The 18,934-nt window shown below is 41.1% G+C and overlaps 1 long non-coding RNA gene across 1 annotated transcript; it reads left to right on the top strand.

Annotated features, from left to right (window-relative positions):
* The first annotated feature begins 2,505 nt into the window (after positions 1-2,505).
* Positions 2,506-7,373, top strand: LOC306923149. Its single transcript, XR_013790007.1, has 4 exons — positions 2,506-2,641; positions 3,387-3,523; positions 5,454-5,490; positions 6,332-7,373. It is a non-coding gene; the product is annotated as an uncharacterized lncRNA (long non-coding RNA).
* The last annotated feature ends 11,561 nt before the right edge of the window (positions 7,374-18,934 follow it).

The raw sequence follows: 18,934 nt of genomic DNA, 5'->3' as shown, positions 1-18,934 counted from the left end.
AAAAGGGTCCATTTGGTTCCAAACTATATAATTTAGCTGGGTACCCCCCTGGAACCCAACACATTTAACTCCCTCAAGTGGTCCAGGATAAGAGCTGGCATGGCCTGTATGTCCTGGATCTGCAAAGAGAGCGGCTGTGAAGGTAGTCAATGTAATCAGCTGCTGTTATTGCAATAAACAGTGTGGACTTGTTTTTTTTTGCAGTCAGAGCATTGAGTTAGACTAGTGTGCACTGACATGTTCACATGAAGCAAATGATCACTTTCAAATACATCATTCAAATGATGACATTAAAAAAAGACTGATTTTGTCAATAGACATATATTAGAAGTATAAATTATTTTGGTTCATGCACATGCTCTCTGTCTACAGGTGTTTGTGCAGCATTCATTTGCTCTTTTTTTTCCAAGCGACAACGTGAAAAACTGCAAAGAAATCACACAAACAATATTTTTTAACACAATTAATCATTACCATGATTCATTGTAGGGGGGTCCCTGCTTCATCTCTCTCTCAGCTAAGGGGTCCCTCATATACAGAGTAGGCCTAGGGGGGTCCCTGCTTCATCTGTCTCTCAGCTAAGGGGTCCCTCATATACAGAGTAGGCCTAGGGGGGTCCCTGCTTCATCTGTCTCTCAGCTAAGGGGTCCCTCATATACAGAGTAGGCCTAGGGGGGTCCCTGCTTCATCTGTCTCTCAGCTAAGGGGTCCCTCATATACAGAGTAGGCCTAGGGGGGTCCCTGCTTCATCTGTCTCTCAGCTAAGGGGTCCCTCATATACAGAGTAGGCCTAGGGGGGTCCCTGCTTCATCTGTCTCTCAGCTAAGGGGTCCCTCATATACAGAGTAGGCCTAGGGGGGTCCCTGCTTCATCTCTCTCTCAGCCAAGGGGTCCCTCATATACAGAGTAGGCCTAGGGGGGTCCCTGCTTCATCTGTCTCTCAGCTAAGGGGTCCCTCATATACAGAGTAGGCCTAGGGGGGTCCCTGCTTCATCTCTCTCTCAGCCAAGGGGTCCTTGGGCTAAAACATGTTGAAGACTCCTGACCTAGACAGTACTTCTTTCACAATAACGGTTGCATGACAAACTGATCGCAGATCAGATCTTCTACTTCTACCTCTGTATCGTCCTTTCAATTGATAAAAGCAAGCAGTCATGGTGACAGTGGCAGCGTTGCTCAACAGCCCTCGATCGCTCACCATGATCAAAAATACTGTTTGTTCATGCTAGTGTTGATTTCGTCAACTAGAACTAACTATGACGAAATATGTCCGTCGGCTACCGTTTTACACCGAGGAAAAGTTGAATAAAATCGAAATAAAAACGAAGCTTTATGATAACTAAGACTAAATATATATGTTGCTGAAGAAAACCTGGAGACTTGACAACAATCAGTAATTGGGTCTGATGATCAAAATAATTTACACAATAAATACAAATAATTATTTGGGGGGAACCCCCAAAATAATTTCGGGACCCCCAGGTTGAGAACCCCTCCATCAAAATCCACCTTTCAGGAGCATGCTCATGGTAAAGAAAATGATCACCCCATTCCTTTCCCTCCTCCCGTACATACAGTGCAATCTTTTTCCCCTGTGATATTGATTTTTATTTTTTTACCTGTGATGATATTGAATTTTGCTGTTACTATTCTTGCCTGCATGTCTATGAATTGATTGCATATAGCTGAGCCTAAATGGAAACAAGACCGCAAGGACTTTGTTCTGGTGCTATCCCTATGGATTCTACTCTCTTACTGTACTCTGTTGCTGTTTTTACATTCTGTCTAATAAACTCAATCAATCAATCAATCAATCAATCAATCAATCAATCAATCAATCGATGTTATTGTCTATACTGTCGCATTGTCTGAAGGAAGCTTAAACAAGATGTAACAACCTTGACCCGAGCAAAACGGTTTTCCCTTGGGGATAATAAAAACATCTAATCTATTCTATTAGTTCCTATCATGCCGGTGGCTCAGGGGTAGAGTGGCTGGATGGTAACCCCAAGGTTGCCAGTTCAAACCCGGGCTCCCCCAGAGTTAGTGTCAAAGTGTCCTTGAGCAAGACACTGAACCCCAAATTGCTCCCGATGTGCTGGTTGGTGCCTTGCATGGGTTCCGCCGCCATCTGTGTATTAATGGGTGAATGTAATGCACAACCTATCTAAAGCGCCTTGGATAAAGGCGCTATATAAATGCACCATTTACCATTTCTCACACAAAGATTTGGCAGCCCCCATCCCTGCGAGGACCTCGCCCTTATATAGTGGTCCCGGACCCCTATATAAGCACTGAGCACTGAGCGCGATGGGGAGCACTGTCAGAGGACGAGGAACGTGCGTCGTGTCTGTGTCCGTGGAGATAAGGCCTTGTGTGTGTCCACATATCCTGTCTGTATGTTACCACATATATGATCGCTATCGCATACAACACAGTGGTATAGCTGTTGTGAAATACACAACAACAACAACACAACGACTAAACAAGTCCATGCAGAAGCTATAAAACGCTGGTGTTGTCCGGGAGAACACACAGCGAGCTGTCAACCTTCCAGGAGAACACTGTACACAACAACCCTCGCTGGCACTAGCTGGCCTTTCCAGTCATCACTTTCTCATAGACGCCGTCCGTTGGAAAGGTAAGTAATACATGTTGACGCGTTGAGTTATGATGATTCTATACGGTATCTTTTACTACTTAACGCTACAGATAAAATATACCTTGTATACCATTATTAATAATAATATCATTATTATTTAAATGTGTTACTTTCAGTGGGGAGATTCATAAACCTCAGATAAATATAGTGAACATATAGCCAATCTAAAAGATCACAATGTGTTGCACTGTGAGATTTTTTTTTAAATAATAAAATAGAAAAATATGCCCGCACACTGCTCTGCTCAGTACAAGAGGACAATGTATTAGAATGTGAACATTTGTAGAGAATGTAACAATTCACACACTCTAGTCTAGACCCGTCTTTATTGTAAAGGTAGGGGAGAGGGAGAGGCTTGACAGCAAAGGTTACAGGCCTATATAAATAAGTCATTGGACAATTGTTCATTTTCGTTTTGTCATGTTGTCATATGAAAGCAGGGAATCATGGCTTCAAATTGACATTATTCATTGTGCAGTTGGTTTGACCCACTAGTTTTTGAGATATGGCTTATACAGCGATGTCTTGCACAGATCGACAGATGTAGAGACTTGACAATTTAGCCCTGAAAGATTCAGTCCTATGGTCATGTGGCACGCACGCACGCACGCACGCACGCACGCACGCACGCACGCACGCACGCACACACGCACGCACGCACACACGCACGCACACGGTGTATCAGAGTCCATCCTAATGTACTGTATGTTTTTGTTGTTTTCAGGATGAGGTCGTTTTGCTCCGTGTTTCTGGTGCTGCTGCTGTTGGGGGCTCAGCAACCCGAGCCAGTGGACGGGTTCCTCGGCATGTTGATGGGCGCCATCAGTGGCCTGAGCGAAATAATTCCTCACGCCATAAGGGGTATACCAAACGACACACTGTTCCATGAGGTCACTCTGTACTTGGACCGCTCTTTTGGCTGTCTATACAACCAAATCACTTGGTGACCCAAAAGATACATTTTAGTGTCTCCCCGGGACCCAAACCCTTGGCTTGTGATCAGCCATGCCCTTCTGACCACTTAAAGGGATATTTTAACTTTTTTTAAATTTTTTGTGGTCATTTCATCATCTACCCTGCAAGCTTTTGTGAACACCCCGGGCATGTTTAGAAGTTCCATTGTAACTTCAAACGCCATTTTAACCATTCAGCGAAAACACACGTCCTTTCTGGTTCATACAGTGCTCTCTTAATACGCGACGACACTGTGTGTTTTTCTTTTTTTTTTTCTTCTTTTTTTTTAAATAGCTTTTTTAATTTATTCTATATAATAATAATTATTAAAAAAACAAAAACATGATCCATAAAAAAATATTGAAAGTGAAATATCCTTTTAAGTGGTCACCTCACATGCATTGTCAGATCAGGTTTATCAATCGAATGTATTCCACATAGTTTGATCTAAGTTCATATTTATTGGTATAACAATCAAAAAACAAACAAAAGTTTGTTTGTAAGTTTTTTTTACATGAACAATTTGAATATTTAAAGATGAGTGCCATGATTTTTTTCCACCCTAAAACATGATCATCAGTTCTTATTGTTATATAAGGAGGAAGAATTTTTTCAAAAAAGTGTACAGTATTTGTTAAAATGTCGTTTTTATGTGGGCACCCCCACCAGTTCATTAAGTATGCCTGGTGGGTGGTGATGGGTGGTGATCCACCTGAACTGAAGCCACACCCACAGCTGCAGTTGTATGATAAAGGGGAAGGGGTTAGGGGAGGGGCTGATAATGTGATGTCACTATATTACTGTTTATTTCATTGGCCCGTTTGACTTTCAAGGGTTCAGCCTCCAGGAAGAAACCCTAAATACAAAGTGAATACACCATTGCACATAAAAAGGACTCCTGGGTGTCTAATGAAGTACTGTCCCCTCATAGACACATGAAAAACTGGAAAAAATGTGTGGCACTCCATCTTTAAGTGACACTATGTATAATTAATACATTTTAATGTTGTCCAATCTGTATGGTAGAGCATGTTAATACAATATAACTTATACAATCTGTATGGTAGAGTATATTAATACAATATAACTTATACAATCTGTATGGTAGAGTATATTAATACAATATAACTTATACAATCTGTATGGTAGAGTATATTAATACAATATAACTTATACAATCTGTATGGTAGAGTATATTAATAAAATATAACTTATTGGGGTGGCTGTATTTGGTCTCCCTGCTCTTCTAGTGAGACATGCATGCATTTTGACCTGGTGGTCAACTTTAAAATGTTTCCTCTTAGTAATGCTCAACGTCATGTTGAGGACAGTATATACATTATTGTAGTGCAGCTATAATGTTATTATAATCATTGACATCGTAGCGTTTGGGGAATTATTTTGGGGCCCACTTGCAATATCCTCACGGATAGTAAGTAAGTAGCCTTGCCGAGCCATGAGGCCCATAGGGCAGGAGCCTATCTCCTGTTTCTGTAGCGTGAGGCAGCTTGATGTACAAGTACACCCCCTGGACATGACGCTAGTATGTCGCAGGGACTTACCCCCAATCCAACCCTTGATGCTGAGTGTCAAGCAGGGAGGCACTGGGTCCCATTTTTAGAGTCTTTGGTATGACCCGGCCGGGGATTGAACCCCAACCTCCCAGTCTCAGGACACTCTAACCACAAGGCCACTGAGCTCACGGATAGTGGGCCCCAAATTATAATTGTAATAATAATTATTATTATTATTATTAGTCAGTCTTATTATTATTATTACACTTATTATTTCACTACGTATATTATGCCCAAATATAATATTCATCTCTTGTCTGCAGGCATTGACCATGTCCATAGACTCGTCCAGAGTTCCAGGTAAATAATTATTATTTGCTGCTTAATGTCTCACCTGCACGAGAGACTATGTTATTATGTGCACAAATGAGTGCATTTCTGCTGCTCTTTCTCCGTTTTGCAACTTTTGGCCGTTCACCTTATGTAGCAGTGGTGGGAAAAGTCACAATCTGTACTTAAGGGAACGATTCTACAAATGTCTTCTAAATCCTGACAGTTTTCATGTCAAGGACCCCCAAAAATATATGTCGCCGACCCCCATCTGAAAATATGTTGTTCCAGGGACCCCCCAGAAGCAAAGATTTGAGTTAAAAACGTTCGCTCTGAAAGAATATATATTCAAAGATTTGCGCCACATTTTCGGGATTTTTCAAAAATAGCAAACCTACAAGCTTGTAGATCTGCTATTTTTCAATAGCTAAAGTAGAAATAATGCTTAAAACACCAAAGGGGGTTCCCGCCCAAAATGGGTTAAGTAACACAGTATTCAACAGTAGGCTATATCAATGCTGCAATGTAAAAAAGTCCAGAATACAAAATGCACTATTGGTAACAAGATGTAGACCTACTTAAAGTATACCAAAAGTAGAAAGTGCTCAAGTGCATTGCTGTGTGCATCAACTGTTTTACAATGTATGCAATTATTTTGAAAATAGTAGATCTACAAGCTCACAATGTGTCGCATCGTCGCGACCTATGATCACGACACATTCTGAGCTTGTAGATCGGCTGTTTTCAAATGGCCGAAATGTGTGGGCTGGACAGTGATTAACGATTTGAGTGATTGTGTTTCGTATTAACAATAAAAATCTACAAAGTAACTGTTTTCAAACAATTCAAATAACTGCCTTTTGAATCTTAGGAGTCGCAGGAGAAGAAGATACAGATACAGGGGAAGGTGATTGACGGCTCCCATTTCAACAAGGCTACCTTAACAGGAAGGCACATGCAGCGTCCATTTCCTGTCAAGCCTCCTCTCACTTCCTGTTTGGCTGTGACAATAAGTTAACCACATGGACCCTCTAGTGTCTCTTCTGTGATTATAAGTTAACCCATTTAGACCTGAGGACGATTCTACAAATGCCTTCTAAATACTGAGTTTTCTGAAAAACCCCATGCATGTCAGTGGTGCTCAAACATTTTCATGTCAAGGAAAATTATCTGTATTTGGCCGCCGACCCCCCATCTGAAAATGATGTTCTTCAGGAACCTCCCCAGAAGCAAAGATTTGAGTTCAAAACGTTTTCACATTTTTCAAAAATAGCAGACCTACGAGCTTGTAGATCTGCTATTTTTCAATAGCTAAAGTATAACATAATGCTTGAAACACCAAAAGGGGTTCCCGCCCAAAATGGGTTTAACCACATGTCTCTATTCTGTGACAATAAGTTAACCACATGGACCCTAGGTGCCATGTTTGTCATCTCTCTTCCCAATTTTAATTTCTGCCAAGCCACAAGCTACATGCTTGAATTACTGAAGTTGGGGAGTTGACCGCTAACATTTGGTCAAAACAGCCGATCTATAGTACTTAAGCTCACAACGCATGCATGGTGTTGTGAGCTTGTAGATCCGCTATACTTGCATCAACAAGTGTAGTTTAGTGTAGAGCAAACAGCAATTGTAGTAGTATTGGAGACCTTGGGAATCCGCTCAACTAAATATATGGGTTTAAATGGTTAATATTATGAGAATATAAGTAGACTGCTCGCTGTCTCTCATTTACACTTTGTTGACCGGGGGCCAATAAGATATATAAGCTTATAGTGTGTTCTATTTTTTGCAGAATGTCAGTTTGTTATGACAAATAGGGACACTACGGTTGGTGTGGTTAAATGATGCCTCTATTGAAGTGTATTTGTACTGTCCTGGTGAATAAATATAAGCATTCTGAAAAGTCTAAACCGTTCTGGTGTGTCTCTTTCTAAAGTGGATAATTACATTTCATTGTTGTGATGAAAATCAATTAATAACAGTATATGACTCGGCCTAGGGGTCATACGACCCCACCTAGAGGCAGTGCCGGCTCCAGGCACAAATCCGCAGTGGGGCATATTTTTTGTCTCCAATGGGGCACTTTATCACACCCCCCTCCCCCCGGTATGTAAGCCTATAACAAATACTCGCCTATACAATTCTAGATAATTAACACAGTGATGCGTTGTTAAAAAGGCTCCAAGTATAGGCTACGCTGCAATAACAGCAGCACCAACAACAAACAAACGAATACAATGATGTTGAGCATTATAATGTCTTATATGCATATTTTTACATTGTCAAACTTTATTTGTCATATCGGGTCATATCGGTATCAGCGAATATGCCAGTCTAACCACCGACCTGACACAGGGGTAAAGGGTTGACACTATGGCAGGTTGGGGCATGTGTGGAGTTTGCTTTGGAGTTGCCCAAACTGCAAGTTTGGGCCTCACATGAGTGAGGAGTCTGCTATAAACACAACACGACATATATAGCTAGATATTTATAAACACAACACGAGATCACAACAGCTGGTGTCGGTATTCGGTATTCAGTATATCGGTATTGGCTAACACAGAAATCGTGATCTCGGATCGGGAACAAAAAAAAGTGTATCGGGACATGTTACGGATGTAGGGTCTGCTATATGTCTGTGTTTGTCAGTGCGCGCGCCCTGTTCTGTCCCGTCTCTGCAGATCCGTTCTGCCCAGCCATTGGTGGAGAGCGTTCCTGACGCTCCACCATTGGCCGCCTGCGCGGCTGCGCCCGATCCTGCGCGTCCAACCAGCTCCTCCACCCTGTCCCACCTGACGGCATAAAGTCCTACTGAAGACTGTGTTCCAGGCCGCTGTCAGTCTGTCATTGTCGCTCTGTGTAGAGTAGTGACAGCGCGCCCTCCGTGCAGGGAAAAAGCTATTTACTAATTACTATTTCCTACTTACTATTTACTATTTACTAAGAAAGCTCCTAAGAGAGTATTGTTACGACTTGATACATAGTCATATTGTGCTTTTCATTGAACTGTGAATAATCAAGCAGGTAGTATAGTAAGTATTTATCCTATTTAGTATTTTCACTGTTATCACCCATAGCTAGTTAAGCAGGCACCTTCACTTGTACTTTTGTTTGACGGTAGGCATAATAATAGAGTAGTCAGTCAGTTAGGGTATTCTTTTGTTTATCAGTCAGATAGTCAGTATTGGGAGGGGTTTAGTATAGGGTACAGTGTTAGGATACTTTTGGTGCTTTCTTTGCTTTTTGGTCCTGCTCAGCCTGCTCACATTGTTCACAATCGTAGCACATTATTGTTTCACCCTGTATGCCACAGAATAATAAGAAAATAAACAACTTTTGGCTTATACCACCTTGCCTTATTCCACCATAACCACCCTAGGCTCGGTGAGCCGTTACAAGACATCCATAAAAATAAGCCCTGCCTTTGCCGCTAGCGATTGTAGCAATGCGCGGAAAGCAGGGATTGAACCCGGGCCTCCCACTCGCCAGACCAACGCGCAACCTGTCATGCCAATAGGGCTGAGTCCGATTGGCAGGGCTGTTGTGGGCTGGGTCTAGGCTGGGGGCTACACTAACACACCATCTGCCTGGGTCTTGGCTGGGGGCTACACTAACACACCATCTGCCTGGGTCTTGGCTGGGGGCTACACTAACCCTAACACACCATCTGTTAGGCTGGGTCTTGGCTGCATGGGGGCTACACTAACACACCATCTGTTAGGCTGGGTCTTGGCTGGGGGCTACACTAACACACCATCTGTTAGGCTGGGTCTAGGCTGGGGGCTACACTAACACACCATCTGTTAGGCTGGGTCTTGGCTGCATGGGGGCTACACTAACACACCATCTGTTAGGCTGGGTCTTGGCTGCATGGGGGCTACACTAACACACCATCTGCCTGCCATTCCGGTTCCCTACGAGGGGAGAATCAATTCACGGTTTGTCAGGTTTGATCTACTAAACCTCATGCATGTAAAACTTAGCAACATTATAACAGCAGCAAATAAGCTGCCCTTTACGCTAAAGCTAACTCACCTGCAGGACACTTGAGCACCGGAGCTCTACACACAACTCTCTCTCTCTCTCTCTCTCTCTCTCTCTCTCTCTCACGTTGTGTGTAACAGATTGAGTTTTTCATAGAAGTGTATTTTGTACGTCGTCAACTGCTGTGATGGGAGATTAATCGGCAAACACATCGGTATCGGCCGATTCTAGTTGTTTTTAGATTAATCGGCATCGGTTCGATTAATAAATAATACCGATTAATTAATCGGTCCGATTAATTAGTCTTTACAGATAAACAAGCCCAAAGTAACAGCTTGAGCAGATCTACAAGCTCACAATATTAAATATAAAGGAATTAAAGTCAAATCTGACTTACCTAAGCCTGCAGTGCAGTGTTACATGTATTTTTCAGAATGGACAAATTATAATTTTTTAATACAGAATGAGATCATATCGACATCGGTAATATCGGTTATCGGCCATAACAGCAATTAATTATATCGGATATCGGCCAAAATGTCTCATCGACACATCCCTAGTCCTGATGAATTGAAAATGGAGGACCATGAATTGTAAACAAGTCTTAGTGCTTTTCATGGTTTCGTCCTCAAAGTGTAGCAGTTTCTTTATTGACTTGTGCTTTCGTTTGAAATGTACCCATTCTACATACTGTGAAATAAAAAAAATCAATCATCAATCAATTGCTGCAGCAAAAAGTTGTTTGGTTATGTAAAGTAACTTAATGTAAGGGCGTTAAATAGCTAAAATGAACGTTGACGCCAGAGACACAGCCACAATACTCATCTGCATTCTGCATCCCGCGCTATACCCCCACCCGGCCACATGTACCGCTCTAAATCTCCTATTTTAGATACTTTTTTAGCACGGGGGGCATTATAGTGTAGATAAAATATAACACTTGTAAAGAAGCAATATGGAGATACAAGGTGTCTGCACGACAGCAACGATATACAGATTAAAAAATACAATAACATAAATATAATACAATCAAAATATGATATTCCAAAAAAATCATCATTAAAACATACAATTGACACAATAGTGCCTCTCAATGTGTCTTTATTGACAACATGAATATGAGCATTATGGAAGCTCTTTAATGGAATGCTACCAGGACCAGAGGAGGAAGAAGTGCTCACATTTTTACTGGAGTAAAAGTACAAATACCGTTTACAAGTACAGTACAACTATTAAGTTACAATTTAGACATTGTACACTCGTATCCACAATGACTTACAAGTATAACCATCAGGTAGACATACTCTGTTACAAGTTACACATGCTGCAAAAGTACTAAAGTATTGTCATGAAAACATACTTACAGTACTCATTATGCAGAATGGAATATTTAACATTTTTCTTTTTGTCAAAATCATGATGTATTGCAACACATTGTGAGCTTGTAGATCTGATATATTGTGTGCGTGGCACCCACCACATCATACTACATTTATTTTGCAATAGACTTGGTTCTAAAAAGTTCATACGGAATAAAAAAGTTTAGTAAAAAGTCCAGACTTGGCGGCCATATGACGTCACGCGGGGCACACACACACACACACACACACACACACACACACACACACACACACACACACACACACACACACACACACACACACACACACACACACACACACACACACACACACACACACACACACACACACACACACAAACATGTAAATAGTTAGTTACTCATTTTACCAATTTTCAACATTTTACTATGTCATTAATATACCTTAGAGCTGTTGTGTGGACATAATACAAAAGTCCCCCCATTCTGTGTTTCCTAGAACTGGACTTATGAAAAAAAATCATTAACATTGTGAATCACATCTTGACGATAGTCATAGTAAGTAATAGTATCTAAATTGTACTAAAGTAGAGTATGTGAGTGAATGTACTCAGTGAGTTTCCAGCAGTGTCAGTATAGCAGCTATAGTGTTACATAGCATAGAGCAGAAAACCATTGAATGTGTTGTGATTGGTGTAGCTATCGTATAGCCGGTGGCGACTTCCGCTGAAGCCGAACACCCTCATGTCTACGGTGTCTCCCTGCTCCAGCTCCACGATTACGGCGTTGGAGACGTACTCCAGCTGGACGTGAGTGACGTAGCCGCGGTTACCGATGAACTCCTGGTCGTTCTTGTACATGCGGATCAACACGTGCTCCTTCCATCCTTTGTTGGCGGCAGTGAACCTGAAGTAATACACGCCTCGCACCGGCGCGTGGAAAACACCTAGAAAACACACGTGCATATACACATTGTTTTTGTCTCCACCAGGCCGAAGGCATGGGGAGAGAGTATGTTTTGCACTCCGTCCGTCCGTGTGTCCGTGTGTCCGTGTGTCCGTCCGTCCGTCCGTCCGTCCGTCCGTCTGTGAACAGCTAATCTCTGGCACCGTTAACCCGGTCGATGCCAAATTTTGCACACACACTCCCTGGATGCCAACGATGAACCTCAGAATTTCCAGAACGGCCTGTTATAGCGCCACCAGGAGGCCGCTTTGTGCAAAACAAGTTTTTGGACAGTACACCTACAGATTTTGTCCAAACATCACACAAATTGGTACACAGTCTCTCTAGAGCCATTCAACGAAACAGGTCTTTCAGATTTCTCAGACTCCATCCTGATTGGCTAAGATTGGCTTCCAAAGTTCGCAGGAGTGCTCAGTTTCAAACAAAATGGTGCAAATCATGAACACATCGTGTGATTTCCGTGAAATTATGCACGCACATTCCCACTAGGCCGAGGAAGAAATGCCACGTGAACATTTTCAACTCAGCCTCATGGTGGCGCTATAACTGGCCGAAAAGTGTTTTGACCTCTAACTGCATGGATCTGTGGATAACTTTGTATGCCAACTCCCTAGAGGCCAAGGAAAAACCTTTGCCTGGAATTTTTCACATCGGCTCTTTATAGCGCCACCAGGAGGCCGACATATGTAAAACACATTTTCTAATATTACTCCTTCAGATTTTATCCAAATTTCACGCAAATCAGTACACATGCTCTCCATAGTCATGTGATCAAGACGGGTTTGTTTGATTTCTCATAATCCACCCTCATTGGCTACGATTGGCTTCTAAACTTTTCAGGAGTAGCCTGCTTTGTACCCGTTTTGTACAAATCGCCACAACTACTCAACGCAGCGTCCGATTGTGGTGAAACTGACTAGGGCCAAGCCGCGTCTCACACACGCACACGCACACACACACACACACACACACACACACGTTTATATATTACTCCTAAACATTTTGCCAAACATCACACACAATGGTGGAGACCTGTGCCCAGAAGGGCACTTTTTCTAGTTTTTGTTTTGTTTTTTAATATTTTTTTTATCCCATGATTTTTCAACCCATTTTTTCACCCGGTGTCAATTATCTAATGTAATCCTGGGCGATATACACTTCCTCTGCCAACCTGGGGGGGGGGGGGGGGGGGGGGATCCTCATGCTTCCTTCTATGCATGAGGAGTCCAAGCTGCTTTTTTTCACCTGACAGGGGAGAGTTTCCCCGGCCGGACGTAGTGCGTGGAAGGAACACGTTATTCCGACCAGTTCCTTTCCCCTCCATCAGGCCTGATGGCTGGCCAGGGGGATGTAGTTTAGAGCCCAGGATTACTGCATGTTTTTTTGTGAGGGTACCTACCCTATAGGGGACACGGGGAGAACATGCAAACTCCACACAGAAAGGCCCTTTCGCCAACCCCGCCTCGGGTATGGGCACTGATGGAGGAGAGAACACGCCCCCAGCGCCCACAGCGTCCCCAGCGGGAATCGAACCCAGGACCTTCTAGCTGTGAGGCGACAGCACTACCGACTGTGCCACCGTGCCCCACATTGGTTTTTTTAAGTGAAAGGTCTTTTTCGAAGAAAAACAAAAACGATCTACAAGCTCACAACGCACCACATATCATCTTGTTGTGAGCTTGTAGACCTGGCATTCTTTTCGAGTTGCGTCATTAGTTGGTGAGAGATCATTGATTGTGTAAAATCATTAACATAATTAACATAATGACTTAATGTAAAGCTCATCAACACCATTGTATCACTCAATGTAAAATCCATTAATGCACTTAAAGGGGCATTCCACTCATTTTCAACATTTTACTATGTCATTAATATACCTTCGTACCTTAGAGCTGTTGTGTGGAAATAATAAAAAAGTCCCCCCCCATTCTGTGTTTCCTAAAGAACTTGAGGTCTGAAAAAAACATGTTGAATCACATCTTGATGATGTCATCAAGATGCTCTAAGGTATATTAATAACATAGTAAAATGTTGAAAATGAGTGGAATACCCCTTTAACTTAAAGACGTAGTGAAATGAATAATATGTTTTGGGGAAATTTCCGTTTTTGCATATTTTTATATCAAAAGTCGTTAAACATCAAATTTGAATGACTTCCTTGGAATGAAAACATGCTGTGCGATGTCGTGTAGAGGCCCGCAGCATGCAGCATGCATATAAATTAATCTTGATTTCATTCAACTGTTTGATTCCCATCGCTGCACGTTCCTCCAAACGTCAAATACAAATACACGTCCCATAGCCTGAAGGGATGCAATGCTCTGATTGGTTCAGAAACACACATGCTTCCGCTTCGGACTGAAACTTCAAAATAAAATGCCCCCAAAAAAGCCATTTCACTAGCCGACTGTACGTCTTTAATCACATAATCTTATTGACACAATTCACCACCCCCGAATCACCACCTACCTGTAGATGTATTGTAGGCGTTGCCGATGTTAGTGTGAACCCTCTTATAAACCAGAGTGGTCAAAGACTCAAATGGTCCAACATATCCATCATTATTATTCAACCCAGCAGAGAAGGCCACCTTTGGTTGGTCTGTCAACACAAGAGCATTATCAAATAATTTATATTGATATGAAAGCATTTATCATCATACTATTGCATGATATGTCATTATAAAACCATTTATATTATTCATATAATTATAAAAGCATTTATTACACTATTAGATTTATATCATTATGAAAGCATTTATTATACTAGGCTATTATTAAATATCAAATTATTACAGCTTGTTGTTGTCGTCAGGCAGAAACCTTGCATCTCCATATTTTGACTTTTTCGCGAATTAATAGGCCTATCTTACACACCATAAAAGAGTCGCACAAGATTTGTAAGAATAGCAGATCTACAAGCTCTTTGTAGATCGGCTATTTTAACTATTTACATTTTTTTAAACTATAATAATAATAAAATCACACTCTGCTCTATCGCCGTGATCGTGGAGCTGGAGCAGGGAGACACCGTAGACATGAGGGTGTTCGGCTTCAGCGGAAGTCGCCACCGGCTATACTTTTCTGCCCTCCACTTTTATCTTCAATATGTACTTTGCTCAGCCAATCAAATCATTGCTATGGGGTCATCAGCCAATCACAAACCAAGCTTGGCATATAGCTTGGCTAGCGCATCCCTCAAAAAAGGAATGGATTTGGACATACAAGGTTTCCGTCTGACAGCAACGATATATATATATATATATATATATATATATATATATACATATATATATATATATCCCATTGAGCAAAAGACAGCTATTAGACGTGCGTCTAAAAATGCGATAAAAAACGGCTAAAAGTGAAAGTTTTTTAGACGTCTATCCTTAGATTAGACGTTGATTAGCGGTTGTTTAAACATCTATATATAGACGTTTAAACAACCGCTAATCAACGTCTAATCTAAGAATAGACGTCTAAAAAAACTTTCATTTTTAGCCGTTTTTTATCGCATTTTTATACGGCCCTTTAGATGAATATTAGACGTCTATATATATATATATATATATATATATATATATATGTAGCAGTGGTCCATATGACCATATGCAGGTCCTCTAGTATTGTACTTTTGCAACTTTTATATTTGATAAACGTATACTTACTGGACAGTTCCTGCACTTTGTCCTCACTGATGGCCAGCCTCGTCTCTACAGCAGACAGCTGAGCACCATGAGCTGAAATCAATACAATATTAGTATTAAATCAACACAACATGAATATTAAATATTATAACAGCAATCCGTGTGGCCGTTGCCAACATAACCAGCCACATGCAGGGAAGAAGTACTATATTAAAGCTATTATCACATGCTCTACACTATAGCCAGTGTGATTTAAATGCTTAAGTGTCAAGAAATCAAGACCTTTAAAAGCATGCATATTCGAGCATCGTAGTACTATCCGCAATAGCCCTGCAGCTCTACATTTCTGCAAAGCATCACAGACTCTACGCTCCAAATAAAATAAGGTCTAAATGACGACTATGATATCACCATAAATGTGACCAAATTTGACTGCGGGACTGCCATTGGATTTTTTTGAATTTTTTGAAGTTTAATTTCAAGCACCCCCCAGTTTGATATGCATTAGTCTACGGGTCGGACCCCCATTTAATGGCATTTCTATATCTCTGGGACCCCAATTTATATTGTAAAATCAATGTTTAATTTAACTTTGAGTGTACAAATGGAACCAAATGGACCTGTTAGGGTCCATTTGTTTCTATTTGTAACTCTCTGTAACTCTCAGAGTTACAGACCCTTAAAAGGGTCCATTTGGTTCCAAACTATATAATTTAGCTGGGTACCCCCCTGGAACCCAAAACATTTAACTCCCTCAAGTGGTCCAGGATAAGAGCTGGCATGGCCTGTATGTCCTGGATCTGCAAAGAGAGCCACTGTGAAGGTAATCAATGTAATCAGCTGCTGTTATTGCAATAAACAGTGTGGACTTTTTTTTTTGCAGTCAGAGCATTGAGTTAGACTAGTGTGCACTGACATGTTCACATGAAGCAAATGATCACTTTCAAATACATTTATATTCATTCAAATTAAGACATTAAAAAAAGACTGATTTTGTCAATAGACATATTAGAAGTATAAATTATTTCGGTTCATGCACATTCATTTAACACAATGAATCATTACCATGAAATATGAATATCCTTGTATTTGCAGCGCACCACCCACTCGAACACATTTTAGGTAAATTGAGCCACTGACCAAAAAAAAAGCTTTTTCATTAAAAAAGACATACAGGCCAGTGCAACAGAGCATGCTTTTGCCTTTTTTAAACCTTACCCATTTTAACCACATACATACATACATACATACATACATACATACATACATACATACATACATACATACATACATACATACATACATACATACATACATACATACATACATACATACATATTGTATTATTTTTTGTATTGATTTATCAACCTTATCATTGACAACTGATATTGTTTTCACCTGGCATTTACCCTGAGCAGTCATCATATGACTTTGAAGATGGAGAGAGCCACTATATTTCCACACCCGCTCCAGAGGGGCCACATATGCATATTTATCTCCTAGCAAAAATAGCCGATCTACAATTTTTTTCAGAACTTTCAGATTTCAAAAATGTTACTTTCAGAAGTAACATTTGTATTTAATTTAAATTGCATCTAGTTATTGTTATGTTATCTTCATGAACTAAATACAAATACATTGTACATAAAAAAAAAAGACAATAACATTTTAATACTAGTCATTAAGCTACATATAATAGACTGAAGTAATTAAAGCGGGTCATGTTTGCATGTTTGGAATTGTAACAGCTGAAATCAATAATATATCAATATTCTGATATTAACCCGAGGGCCGCATTAAGTGAAGGTGGGGGCCGCATGTGGCCCCTGTGACTGATGTGATTGCGTCATATCAGATGTGATGCATTGCATCTCCCACCATAATAACAACCATGTAGACAATCAAAGCAACGGTTTCATGTCAAGTACAGAGTACTACTGTGGCAAGAATCATGTGCATCCATTGGCTGTTCAACTTTAAAGAGCAAGGAGCTAATTGGCTCAAAAAAACAGTGGCCAGTCTTAGCTGATCAGAATATGTGACAGCTGATGTTTAAAAAAAACTGTAGGGCCTAAACAATTTTACTTTATTATATAAATGTAACTCAAACGTATTGAACAATTTAGTAGTAGACATTGTTCGACACCGTCCTCTCATATATGCATTGACTGAACATCATTCTGGTCTAATTACCTTCACTTTCTGTCTTCAATTTCTGGACGATCTGGACCTGGTCTTCACTGGTCTGGTCTGGAGGTGTTCAACCTGCTTCTGGCTGGCAGTCAACTCGGCAGCCATTTCTAGAAAACATTTCACAGAGAAAGATAACAAAAAACCCCACACATTTCGGCCTGTAGGCCTACCTTAATTTACACAATCTTCAAGCTCCATTTTTGGCACAACAAGCATGTTGGTTGCCTCTTGACGTTTCAAAAACCAGCATTGTATTTTTCCCATACCTTCCATCTCATGTTTGGTGGTGGCCGACTCCACCCGAAGATCAGACACCAAGTCTCTCAGTTGCTTCAACTGGTGCCAGACGTCAGACTGTAAGAGGGTGTCTGGTTCCATGTCGAGCGCTCCTCTCTCCCCCTGCAGGGCTCCAGCCTCACAGAGACACAGCAGCAGAACACCAAGCAAAGCCCCAGCAGTCTTCATTCTGGAACAGTACGTGTGACTGAAGACACCGTGCGGTCCAGCGCGTCTTTTATACTCTCCCTCCTCAGACTAGCAATGGGCACAGGGACGTGCACACATAGATATCAAAGGGGGCTTCAGCCTCTGCCCTTTTACCCGTCTGTAAAACTACTGCCCTTTCCAGACCACGAATGCAGCATTCACTATGGTGAAAGAAATGCAAATGGCACTCCTCTCCTTTCCATGCCATACCGGAAGGCAGCAATCAGGAGAATTGTTGTTGTTTTTTCCGAAAGTCTCCTGAACTAATTTACAATTTACAATTTACAATTTACAATTTACAATTTTTACAATTTACAATTTACAATTTAGGCATTTAGCAGACGCTCTTAATCCAGAGCGACTTACATTAAGCAATAACAAAAGCATGGCATACATCACATATATAAAAAGTAGTTATCATGAATCATGCGTAGACTAAGAACGTAACAGTGGAGTATCTATGTAAACTATACATACTATACTATATAATATATTATACATGTGTACTATAAAGTGCTATGACTACATAAAGTGCAATTCTAGAGCTGTCTACGTAACAAGCTATAAGTCTGTTTAAAATACTATCTAAGTCTACATAATGTGCTATCTAAGGGGCTAGGCTAGGGCAAGTGCTACGGGCCATGGTGGAGTCTGAAGAGGTGGGTTTTCAGACTACGGCGGAAGATTGGGAGTGAGGCTGCAGTTCTGACTGTGATGGGAAGTGCATTCCATAGTTTTGGAGCCAGAAGGGAGAAGAGTTTGGGACGTGTGGAGCGTTGTCCCGGCGTTTTTAGTGAAGGTACCTCCAGCTTCCCTGCGTTGGCTGATCTGAGTACGCGGGAGGGTTTGTAGGGTAC

The sequence above is a fragment of the Electrona antarctica genome (genome assembly GCF_951216825.1).
Source record: "Electrona antarctica genome assembly, chromosome: 5".
Taxonomy (NCBI): Eukaryota; Metazoa; Chordata; class Actinopteri; order Myctophiformes; family Myctophidae; genus Electrona; species Electrona antarctica.
This window is presented reverse-complemented; position numbering and strand designations above follow the sequence as displayed.